At 53.4% G+C, this 12,206-nt stretch overlaps 1 protein-coding gene across 24 annotated transcripts in view; it reads left to right on the forward strand.

Annotated features, from left to right (window-relative positions):
• NCOR2 (nuclear receptor corepressor 2) overlaps positions 1-12,206 on the forward strand; it is a 224,427-nt gene that overhangs the window by 36,005 nt on the left and 176,216 nt on the right. The window contains exon 1 of one of the 24 annotated variants that reach the window (XM_059894629.1): positions 11,314-11,607. The exons of the other annotated variants lie outside the window; for them this stretch is intronic. The gene's annotated coding sequence lies outside the window, so the exon portion shown is untranslated. Of the gene's footprint in view, positions 1-11,313; positions 11,608-12,206 lie in introns of those variants that run through there. 24 annotated transcript variants of the gene reach the window in all.

The raw sequence follows: 12,206 nt of genomic DNA on the forward strand, positions 1-12,206 counted from the left end.
TTGTTTAGCAGCAGCAGTAACGAGGCCCCTGCTGTATGCCAGGGCCTGCAGCAGGTACTTTTACCTTGGTTCATTTTAGTGTACAATAACTCTCCAAGGATCATGCTATTTATAACCCTGCTTTTGTAGATGACAGGCAGAGAGGCAAAGTGATTTGCCCTAAATGACCCAGGAAGGAAGGGATAAATCTGGGATTCAGTCCTTGCCTGACTTGTCCAGGGCTCATAAATCAGGGGCTTTGGGGGAACTTGAGGGGCAGTGAAGGAACCAGTAGACCTGACCTGGAAATGGGGATATAGTCCCTGGGCATGGGGATTGGAGTTAGTGGTGTTAATATATGTATATATTCTTCTGTTACAGTTTAAAAAAAAAAAAAAGCCTATTGAGATGTAATTAACCTGTAATAAGATACACCCATTTTAAGGGTTCAGCTCCATGAGTTTTGACAAATGTAAACATTCATATAACCACCACCATCAGGTTGTAGAGCGTTTCCATCACCCCCAAAAGAATCTCCACCCACCCTGCACCAGAAGCAACCACTGATCTGCTGTCATAGAGGTTATAGAATCTTCTAGGTTTTCATAATAAAATTATCATAAAGTATGTACTTTTTGGTGTTTGGGTTCTTTCGCTCCGCGTGAAGTTTTTGAGATTCACTTGTCATTGTGTGCATATATGATTCCATTTGTTTATCAATTCATGAGTTGATGGACCTTTAGGTTGCTTCTAGTTCTTGGCTATTAGTGAATGAAGCTAGAAAGTCTTTAAGCCACTTTGCTTTTTCTTGCCTTATTGCATTGGCTGAGGCCACAGGGTAGCAATGACTAGCAGCAGTTGGGGGTTTCAGGGTTAGCTAGCTGTGAGTGTTGTTCTTAATAATCCCATTTGACAGTTGAGGAAACTGAGGCTCTGAGAAGTCAGGTGACTTATCGAAGGTCATTTGGCGAGAGCTGGGTGCTCTTTCTCCTTCTCCAAGCTGGGAAGTACCAGCCCCATTGGTTGCACCGATGTGCTTGCTGGTCCAGAGGGTCACGTCAGGAATTGGTGACAGGGTGGCAGTGCCTAGAATCATCCTTCTTCCCCCTGGGTTTCCTCTGCTGGAGAGATGAAGGTGTAAAGGATGTTTTGCACCTTCCGCCTTCCAGGTCAAGCACTGTCCGTTGGCACTGAGCACTATTGAGTGAATGTGAGGCTTTGCGTTTCAGTCACAGAGGTCTTCTGGGGAGCTATATTGGGGCGAGGCAGGAGCATGAGGAGTGGGGGTGGGGACAGAGGAGGGGGCCCCCTCCTCCCTCGCCCGAGGGGTGTTAGCCAAGATGACTTTTCAGAGAAGGAGGCCTGTAAATTAAATAAGCAATCCCGTAAATAAATAAGTAATGAAGTTAGTGGGGTGCCTAATTACATCAAATTCATAATTATGGATGGATGCCTGCCCGATAATTGTACTTGTTTTTAATCTTCAGCTCTGACATGTATCTCCTTCCATCTGATAGGAATCCCTGCCCCCAGCTGGAGGGAGGAGGGAGGCGCTGCCTTTCTGGGCTCCCAGTGAGCCTGGGTGGTGGTGGTCCCCCAGACACCAGGGATCCCGGTGGACTTGTCTTTATCCTGCAGTTGGCTTTCTAAACCTTTTGAAATTGCAGCAAATGACAGCAATAACAGGGTTTATCATAGTAATCACGTTGCACTTTATCTGTTATAGTTTATTAATCTTCCAACCCCCCTGTGAAGCAGGGATTGTTGTCATCCCTACTTGACAGATGAAGAAACTGAGGAGCAAAGAGGTTAAGTGACTTGCCTGAGGTCACACAACCAGTGAGATTCGAACCCAGGCTGTCTGCCCCAGAGCCCGCATCCTTCCAGGTCTCCTGACTTAGCCTCCAGGTCCTCCTGTGTGGGTTACCTGGACTGCTGTCTCTGCTGAGCGTGTGCCCTTTGAGGGAGATGCTAACTTAGGGTGGCTCAAGGCACCCCGAGGCTTAAATGCTGAAAAGATCAGCTCATTCCTTCCACGACTGCCGTAAATCCAAACAGAAACCATTCTGAACCATGAAATAAAATTTTGTTTCATTTAATGACACAGCAAGCCCATTTGCAGAAATTAAAATAGCCTCTTTCTGGATCTTCTCTTTCTTTTTTTGTGGCTTTGATTTGCTGGCTCTTTGGACACTCGTTGTCCTGCCTGTGATAATGATCATGAGACCCATTTTCCAGATGAGGAAACTGAGGCTCAGTGAGGTGGAGGGACTTGAGTGAGGTCACACAGCAGGTGGGTGCTGGGGCCGGCATTCTAACCAGCTCTTACCACCTGGTTTGGGGCCACATCAGGTCCCTGGCATGGAGGGGTTTGCCTCTCCTGTCCGAGAAGTGAAGGGCCCGTGCACGCCACAGGCTGGCTTCGCTGGGGTCCTTGCTGTGCTGGGTGGCCAGGAGACCAGCTGCGCCCGTATCGTTTGGGGGACAGAAAGGATGGCAGTGGCTGGGGGGGGGCAGTATTGTTCTCACACGCCATCTACGCAGACCCCAGACCCCCAGCCAAAGTCACTGCCTCTTTCACGGTGTGCCCTGTGTCTCAGACATCTGACCCTGTCAGGGGCAGTGGGGCCTGGGCCCTTGGGATGCCCTTGGGATGCCCAGGCCTCCACCAAGAGTTGCCCCACTGCAGACTGCAGTGAGGGAGCACGTTTCACTTTCTGGGGTGCCCGATGGGGCCTGCATTTTTGGGAGTCCAGCAGGGGCTGCAGCTTGGGCTGGTGTGGGGCATGTACACCCTTGTGCTGACTTCAGTCTCGTGGGGTTTGGGGGCTCTCCTGCCCCTCCCTGTAGCCTGGGATGGAGAGGGGAGTTGAGGACAGACTCACATGAGGAATTGTGTGTGTCCGTGTTGCTCCTGAGGGTTGGAGCTATCCGGGGAGGCTGCCTGGAAGAGCTGGAACAAGCACGTTGAATGAAGAATAACAAACATACCTTGTAGGAACTCCTGTGTAAAGCACTTCAAACAGGACCAGGCACAGAGCAAATACTGCATTTATTACCCAAACCAACATTTCCTGACTTTTTGCTTGCCTTAGTGCTATGTGAGAGTTTGCCATTATCATTATTATTAACCCTATCATCTCTAATGATTCCCGCACATTTACTTTATGCCAGGCTGTGTTCTAAATGTCTCATATACATTCACTCATGTGCTTCCTGAGGCAGCCCTACGAGGTAGGGGCTAGTATGATCATCCCCATTTTATATGTAAGGATGCTGCGGGCAAAGAGAGGTTCAGTGACTTCCCCAAGGTCACACAGCTGGCAGCTGGCAGAACTGGGATTTGAACCCAGGAAGCATGAGTCCGCAGCACCTGCTGTTGATCATGGGGGCTGTGCGGGCACCACCTGCAGCCCTCCCTGAGCCTGGATCCAGAATGAATCCCTTGGCAGGGCTGCACCGGCGGCAGGCCAGCCTCCCCGTGTAACGTAGGGCCCTCAGGCATGCAGCAGCTGCTCTGGGCTGGGCAGGACTGGTCAGGACATGAGGGTCTGCTTCCTGCCCCCTTGCAGCCAGCCTGGTGTCCCCATGGCCTCCTGGGAGTGGGGTGGGGTGTGATACACAGCAAACAAGACACCAGGGCCTTGCCTTGTGGATCCCACAGACTGATGGGGAGATGGGCAGTACAATAAACAAACATGCTGTTGCAAGGCAGGGAAATGCTGGTTGTGGAATAACGCAGGGTGGGGCAACTCTGCTTTCTGGGGGGCTCGTTTTAGGTAGAGGAATCAAGGGTGGTCTCTGAGGAGGTGGCAGTTGAACTGAGACCTGGACCATGAGAAGGAACCAGACCTGTGCAAGGAAGAGGGATGAGCCAGCTAGGTCGGGGAGGGGGGAAACAGCATGTGCAAAGGCCCTGGGGTCATGATGTTGCAGGAATGTTGAGAGCCAGGGGCAGCAGGAGTAGTTCTCTGGATCTGAGGCTGTTCTATAGACCTCAGGGGTTGGGTCCTTTACCACATTTAAGGCAGAAATCAAGTTTAATGGCTTTTCCTTCTCCCTTTTGTTCTTTTGCTGGTTGATTAATTTACATTTATTGGGCACTTGGAATGTTCTGGCTATTTGTAGGCCACTGGGGTCAGAGTGATGGAAGTCAGGCATGGTTCGTGCCTTTGAGGAGTTTAGTGTCCAGAGGGAGAGGGTCAGTTAAACAGTAAGGGTCATGTGGACAGAGTTCAGGCTGTATCACTGGAGCGTAACAAGTTTCGAATTTGCCTGTGGTCAGGACAGGCTTCTTCGGACAAGTATCAATTGAGGCGAGACCTGAGGGTGATTAGTTAGGACTCCTGAGTTGTGGTGGAGACACATTCAGGTTTAGGCCACAAGGAGGAATTGATGGGCATTCCTAATGGCAAAGTCCAGGGTAGGACAAGTTCAGGCATGGCTGGATCCAGGGGCTCAAAGCACACCTTGGAGAGCTGGCTCTGTCTCAGCTCTGCTTCCTTCTGTGTGGGCCTTCTTCTCAGGCAGGTTCATGCCACCAGCACAGCAAGCCAGGGGGGAGGGAGAGTCACCTGTAGCCCCAAGAATGGCACTCCTTTCTCTTTGCCATTTCCTTGCCAAATGAAGCCTTCAGTGCTTGTTCAGCTATTTTCAACACTGGGGGGAGGTGGCCAAGGTGAGGGAAAGGAGTGTCCCAAACTCAGACGCAGTCAAGGAAAGGAATGAGGCAAAAGGGAGGGGTGGGGATTGTGGCTAACTGGCATGCTGGATATTCTGATTTTTTTCCAAGAGAAGCTGGAAATCTGGATTTTATAAGCAATGTCCTAATTTAAAAAAAAACATTGTGTGTGCCAGAAAGAGCTTCCCTGTTGGCTACAGCTGGCTGTCATCATTCTGTGGTCTCTGTTCTTAGCTGTGACTTTCATCTCAAAATATTTTGTCCTCCGTGATCTGGGCAGACCGGTCCAGGGAATGTCACAGATGGTCCCAAGACTTGAGAATTCACGTTTAATGCCTCCAGAGAGATACCATTTCCAAAAGTGGAGGCCTGAGGCTGCAGAATTTCTCCCAGAGCCCTCCAGAGGAGCTCAACATGTTCTGAGAGATAGTAAACCCTAGTGGTTAGTGATGTAGATTTGGGCATCACACCCCCCCGTGTTCAAATCCTGACTTTGCCACTACTAGCTGTGTGCCCTCGGGCAAGTCACTTCACCTCTCTGTTCCTTCGTTTCCCCATCTGTAAAATGGGGATGATAACACCCTGTAGGATTGTTGTGAGGCAACAAGGAGCACACAGGTGTGAAACCTGTTCTCCCCAGTGCCTGGCACATTGGGAGTGTGTGTCCCTGGTCTGGTGTAATTTGTTCTTCCTGGGTTGGGTTCCGGCATCTGGCTGGGTGGCCAGGAGCTTTTCTGGACACCTCCTCCTTCCTCTGCTGCCCAGGCGTGGGGTCCCCTGCCCCAGCCATCGTTGCCAGTTGCTCTGTGCCCTTGGCTGCAGGATGGCACTGCACTTCGATGTGAGCAGTTAGCCCTGCCTGCGGCCAGCTCACAGCTGCTGTGGGTGGGAGCGGCACCTTTTAAAAATAAAAACAGGGACTTCCCTGGTGGCGCAGTGGTTAAGAATGGTTAAGAATCCTCCTGCCAATGCAGGGAACATGGGTTCGAGCCCTGGTCTGGGAGGATCCCACGTGCCGTGGAGCAGCTAAGCCCGTGAGCCACAACTACTGAGCCCGCGTGCCACAACTACTGAAGCCCGCGCGCCTAGAGCCCGTGCTCCGCAACAAGAGAAGCCACCACGATGAGAAGCCCACGCACTGCAACGAAGAGTAGCCCCCCCTCGCCGCAACTAGAGAAAGCCCGCGCACAGCCATAAATAAATAAAAATAAATAAATAAATAAATAAAAACAGCAAACAGGAAACCAGCCTTAGGGGACAGTTCACTACCTTTAGCCAAAACGGCCAGGGGGTTAACTGTGATGCTTTTGTGCCTGGAAGAAGTAGTGAAGTGCAGTGCATTTGGCCTGGGGAAGTCTCCGTTCAGGGGCAAAGGCTCCCCATCAGGGAGGCCTCTTTCCTGCCAGCTGCCTGTGAGTGGCTCATGGATACGTCTTTCAGGGAAGGGGGTCTGGGTTCTTTGGGGTCTGTTCTTGTCTGGCGCAGGCCGGGAGAGGGCCAGCTGCAGGGGGCCCCCTGGGAGAAGGGATGGATGAGTTCCTCGAGATGCTCAAGCATTTGCCCCTGCAGCTTCCAGCCTGGTCCCCTGGAATCAGTGTGGAAAGGAGAGGGGAGATGAGGGATGTTTCCGGGCATTTGATGCTGCTGAATTGTGAGTCTTGATTGTGGCAGTGGGTTGAGTTGTGGTCCCCCAAAGAAATATCCACTTGGAACGTGTGAATGTGACCTCATTTGGACAAAGGGTCTTTGCAGATGTGATCAAGTTAATGGTCTAAGATGAGATCATCCTAGATTCGGGTGGGCCCTAAAGCTGATGACAAAAGTCCTTGTAAGAGAAGACACACCGGGGAGCAGGCCATGTGAAGATGGAGGCAGAGAAGGGAGCGATGTGGCCACAAGCCAAGGAAGCCTGGTACCACCAGGAGCTGGAAGATGCAAGGAAGGATCCTCCCCAGGAGCCTTCGGGGGGACACAGCTCTGCTGACACCTTGATTTGGGGCAGCTGGCCTCCCGCACTGTGAAAGAACACCCTGCCCTCGCTGCAAGCCGTCCAGTCTGTAGTAATTTTTTTCAGCAGCCGTAGGAAACGAATGCAGTTGTGAATTTTATTTTCATCACACTTAAAGATCTGTCTGTGGACTGTGGAGACCTACACGATCCCTGGAGGCTGACCTTCCCTGCCGTGCTGCGTGACCACCTGGCTGCTCCTGGAACTCACCAAGTGCGATGCAGCCTTACCTTAGGGCCTTTGCCCTGGCTGTTTCCTTGGCTCGGATACTCTTCTCTGAGAAGTTTGCACACCTCTCTCTCTTACTCCATCCAGGCCACTGTTGAACTGTCACCACCTCAGAAACCCCCAGTCCATAGCTGCTGTCATTCCTTGAATTTCATCACATCTTTATCTGTGGTTGACTTCCTCACCTTTCCCCAAGTTACCCCAACGAGGGCAGGGAACTTTATATTGTTCCTGCTTATTCTTCGTGCCCAATGCATATCGCTGGCACTCCATAAATGTTTGTTGAATGTCTGATGTCTTCAGGCCTGAGGTCAGGGACTCTTAAAGGTGGACACGGCTTTCAGAAGGTCAGTAAACTGGACTGGAATGGTGTCCATTCAACCAAACCACCTTTTTATTTATTTTGAATTGAGGCGAAATTCCCATCACGTAAAATTAACCATTTGAAAGTGCACAATTCATTAGTATGTAAACAATGTTGGGACTTCCCTGGTGGCACAGTGGTTAAGAATCCACCTGCCAATGCAGGGGACACGGGTTCGATCCCTGGTCTGGGAAGATTGCATGTGCACCACAACTACTGAGCCCGCATGCTGCAACTACTGAAGCCCGCGCACCTAGAGCCTGTGCTCCGCAACAAGAGAAGCCACCGCAATGTGAAGCCCGAGCACTGCAATAAAGAGTAGCCCCTGCTCGCCGCAACTAGGGAAAGCCCATGCACAGCAACGAAGACCCAACACAGCCATAAATAAATAAATAAATAAACAAACAGCCATTGTCCAGGGACTTCCCTGGTGGCCCAGTGGTTAAGACTCTGCGCTTCCACTGTAGGGGGCACGGGTTCAATCCCTGGCCGGGGAGCTAAGATCCTGCATGCCACACGCATGGTGCAGCCAAAAAAAACCCCAAAAAACAAAAACATAAAAAACAATGCTGTAAACCAACCCCTCTGTCTACTTCTGAAATATCTCCATCACCCCAAAAGGGGACTCTGAACCCAACAGCACTCACTGCCCATCCTGCCTCCTCGCAGCCCCTGGCAGCCACCAGTTGGCTTTGTCTCTTTGGATTTGCCTGTTCTGGACATTTCATATAAATGGGATCATACAAAATGTGACCTTTTGTGTCTGACCTCTTGCACTTGGCATGATGTTTTTGAGGTTCGTCCATGTGGTAGCAAGAATCAGTACTTCATTCCTTTTTATGGCTGAAGAATCTCTCATTGTGCGGATGGACATCCACAAGATCATCTTGTAAGTGGCTTCTCAGATGAGGAAACCTAGGCTGCTCAGGGAGGGGGTAGTCACCCGCCCAAATCTGGGAGCACTGGGGTTCAGTAAAGGAGAGGAAGAGGTAAAAACACAGCTGGATGTTTCTAGCTCGTTCTCTCTTTCTCATTCCCCAGCCCCCACCCTGCTCCCAACCTTTTTTAAAAAATTAATTAATTAATTAAATTTTGGCTGTGTTGGGTTTTGGTTGCTGCGCGCGGGCTTTCTCTAGTTGCAGTGAGTGGAGGCTACTCTTCATTGCGGTGCGCGGGCTTCACAGGCTCTAGGCGCGCAGGCCTCAGTAGTTGCAGCACGCAGGCTCAGTAGTTGTGGCTCGCGGGCTCTAGAGCGCAGTCTCAGTAGTTGTGGCGCACGGGCTTAACTGCTCCACGGCATGTGGGATCTTCCCGGACCAGGGCTCGAACCTGTGTCCTCTGCATTGGCAGGCGGATTCTTAACCACTGCGCCACCAGGGAAGTCCCCCTGCTTCCAACCTTATCTCGGAGACTGGCCGGGTCAGGAAGCAGCCACGTGGGGAGGGAGCGAGTGGGGATCCCTTCCACTTGGAGCTGGATACTGAGCAGGAGCCGTGACTGTGGGTCTCCTCTGGTCCTTTGAGCCCCCCGAGAGGTGTAGTTTCTCTTAACCCTGACAGAGACAACAGGCAGGTGTGCCCCATTTCAGAGCTGAGCAGACTGATGTCTGCAGAGGCTGGGGGTCTTACCCAGGGCCAGTCGGTCTAGAGACCCCTCCTGCCTCTTTTTGGGGACCCCATGCTTCTGTGGCCCCCATCACAGTGTATCCTGCAACGTCTTCACTTACCTTTTCCACCGTCCAAAGCTTTGCCCGAAAACAGGTTCCTAGAAGTACATGTTGGTGAATCTTGATTTGTTTTCAGAGCACCGAGGGATACTCACCATCAGAGGCTTGGGGGATGAGACCTTCTTTTGCTAAGCAGACGACCACACACTAACTTATTCTGAATGGAAACTTGGTTTTGGTGACTGGCTCTGCCTAGAGGGGGCTGCCAGGGTCTGTTTCTGGTTTGTGATGATTTGCCATCTTCATAGAGTCACTCAGCAAACCATTTGCTCCCCAGCTTCTTGGAGGAGAGAGACACAAAAAGTGACCCCGGAATGACACAGCCCCGCGTCAAACCTGCCCAAAGCATAAATAACTCTGGTGGGGCTGTGGATGTGTTACTCCTGATTCCAGGGCCAGCCCCTGAGAAAGTCTGGGTGCAGGTCTGTGTCAAAAGAAACAGAAAAGAACAAAAGGAACCCGTGCGTTCTGACCCTGCAGCTTTGGGCTCCGCCGCCTGCCCGTGTTTTGGTGGGCCCGGTTTGGCCCGTTCCTGAGTTTCATGGTCTCCTGACAGTCAGGGTGAAAGTCAATGGGTGGGATCTTTGGTCTAAAAATATAGCTTTTGGTCGCTCACGTCTTTCTGTGCCTCGTTTTCCCCACCTATAAAAGAAGGCAGATCTGTAGAATTCTTCCATAATACTCTGGGAGAGGCTGGAGGGTGTTTTCTTGGGAGAGGCTGGAGGGTGAGCTGATGAAAGTCAGCACACATGTGGCCTCCACGTGGGCCTCTTCACAGGTCACCTAGTGGCCATTCCGGTCCCCCGGCCAGTTCAGTGGCCAAGGACCTTTGTCACATACAAATGTGATCTGCCCCAAACACTCTATGAATCCCTGCTGACTATACCCAATGGCAGGGTTGATGCAAGCCGGATTTGCCTGGTTCAAACCTCAGCTCAGCCACTTTCCGGCTGTGTGACCTTGGGCAAGCCACTTGACCTCTCTGGGCCTGTTTCCTTCTTTGTATATTGGGTGCCCCTGCCTTTTGTTGTGCTGTCCTGAGGACAGATGGGTTAACGTGTGAAGTGCTTACACAGCGCTGGACACACAGTACGTGTTACTGTTAACTATCGTTGTCGTTATTATTCTTGGGAGGGTCTCCAGTCCACGGAGTTACATGGTTTGCCCAGAGTTCTCATGCTTTCCCTCCCCCGCTCCTCTCCCATCACTCCCTGACCTTGACTTCTAATGCTCTCCCCGCTTCACCACTGCACTCGGCCACACCATTTTTCTCTGTGCTTTTGCAGCACACCAAACCCGATCCGGCCTCCAGACCTTTGCAGTTGCTGTGCTCTGTCCCTGCATCTGTACCCCGTGGGACCCCTTGGCATCACTCAGGGTGCCATCTCAGGCAAACAGCATTGGGCCCCACTCCTGGTTGCTGGGGGCAGGGGAGCGAATCTGGAGATCCCTCTGGAGCTTCCCCGACACCTCATCGCTGCTGCTCGGAGCGCTGGAGAAGCAGAGCAGAGCCTCCCGGCTGCAGATGGGAAATTGACGCCCAGAGAAGCTCAGACCTGTCTCTGAGTCACACAGCTCGTTGCAGCCAAGGTTCAGACCCCTGGCTGACCACCAAGCCGTCCATTTTGGACTGTGTGTGTGCGTGCGTGTGTGTGTGTTTGTGACTGTGTCTTTTTTCACCCTCTGGGCCTGTCACTGTTACGACCCTGGTTCAGAATACCAATGTGAGGGGGTCATGTTTGCTTTTCCTGAGATGACAAGGACAGAAATATTTTAAAGACAGAGCCTGCCCAGTGGCCATGTCACCCTGGAGACAGGAGGGCCGGGAAGGGACAGGGGCAGCGGCTTCGGTTCACGCCGGGTCCGGGCCGGGGCGGCCATGCCGCCCTCCGGGTGGACGGTCCTGCTGGGAGGAGACGGGTTAAGGACGAGACGCTGGCCTGGAGCTCGCTTTTGCCTGCGAGCGGTGAACAGTGAGGAGGTTTTTCTACAGAGCTATAAAAAGGCCTCCCCGTGTTTCAGCTCCCGGAGTGTCGGCTGGAAGCCCGCCAGGGTTACCATGGCGATGAGGAATTATTACTTACTGCCAAGGCTAGGAGAAAAAGCTCGTACTTTTGGCTTCCCAACGAGAGGAGTGGACTTATGTAATTCCCTGTGTTTATAGGCCCGGAGGGGCAGGAGGCAAGCAGGGATCCTGGGGCCCGACGCCGCGCTTTCACCCTGCTGTGGGTCGGGTGGTCCCGTGGGTGGTCCCTGGGGGACCTCTGCCCACCCCATCCAAGGGGGGCATCGGGCCGGGGGCCTGGGGCGCCGGGCCGGCTGCAGGGCCCCCCCCAGCCGGGGCGGGAGCCCGCAGTCTCGCGGGAAGGCGGCACGGCTGCTCGGTGGGGCCGCCCCTCTCCCGGGTCAGCCCTGGAGGAAGGATGGGTTTGAGGTTGGACGCGGTGTGTCCTCTGGAAGCCAGCAGAACAATGTGTGTGTGTGGACTCCGCTGACCCACTTGCTGGCACCTTCTACTTCTCTTTCTTTTTCTTTTCTTTTTGTTTTTTCTGTTTTTGTGGGAGAGTTCCTTCAAGTTGTGTTTGGAGCTGACGTGAGCGAGAGGCCGGTCATGTGCTCGGGTAAGAGAAGTTTCCGGGCTTGGCAGTGGGCAGGGAGATGCGGTGTGACCCGGCCGCCCGGCGGGGGGAGAGGGGGCAGAGATTGGGGGCCCCAGATGGCAGGAGGACCGGGACCTGCGCCGGGGACCCCATATGGTGGCCGACGAGCTTGTGTTCTGACGCCCCAGTTCTGCCCCGGTTCTGCCCCGGCAGGCGGGCGATGGCTGGGGCACAGTGGTCCCTGACGCCTTATCAGAGTTGCTGAAGCCCCAGAAAGGGTGCTGGGCAGGCGGGTGGCCCGGGAGGATGGGAGTGATGCGTGGGGGGCACAGTGCTGCTTTTCTGGAGCCCCCGTACCGTGCGCGTCCCTGCGGGGGAGCGGGCAGGACCAGGGATCTGGTGCTCCTGGCGTCTGTTCATCGGTGTTGGCCCCGGGGGGTGGGTTGGGGGCCTGGGGGTTTTGGGGGCGGGTGCCTCGGTGGCCGTGGAGCGGGGGGGGGGGGGGGGCCAGGTGCAGGCAGCGCTGCGGCTGCCCCGGCGCCCGGCTCCCACCGCGATGGCTCTTGGCTGGGTGCCCGTGTCTGGTTTGAAATCAGCGCCACTGGCCCAGGCTTGCCCAG

The sequence above is a fragment of the Balaenoptera ricei genome, chromosome 14, assembly GCF_028023285.1.
Source record: "Balaenoptera ricei isolate mBalRic1 chromosome 14, mBalRic1.hap2, whole genome shotgun sequence".
NCBI lineage: Eukaryota > Metazoa > Chordata > Mammalia > Artiodactyla > Balaenopteridae > Balaenoptera > Balaenoptera ricei.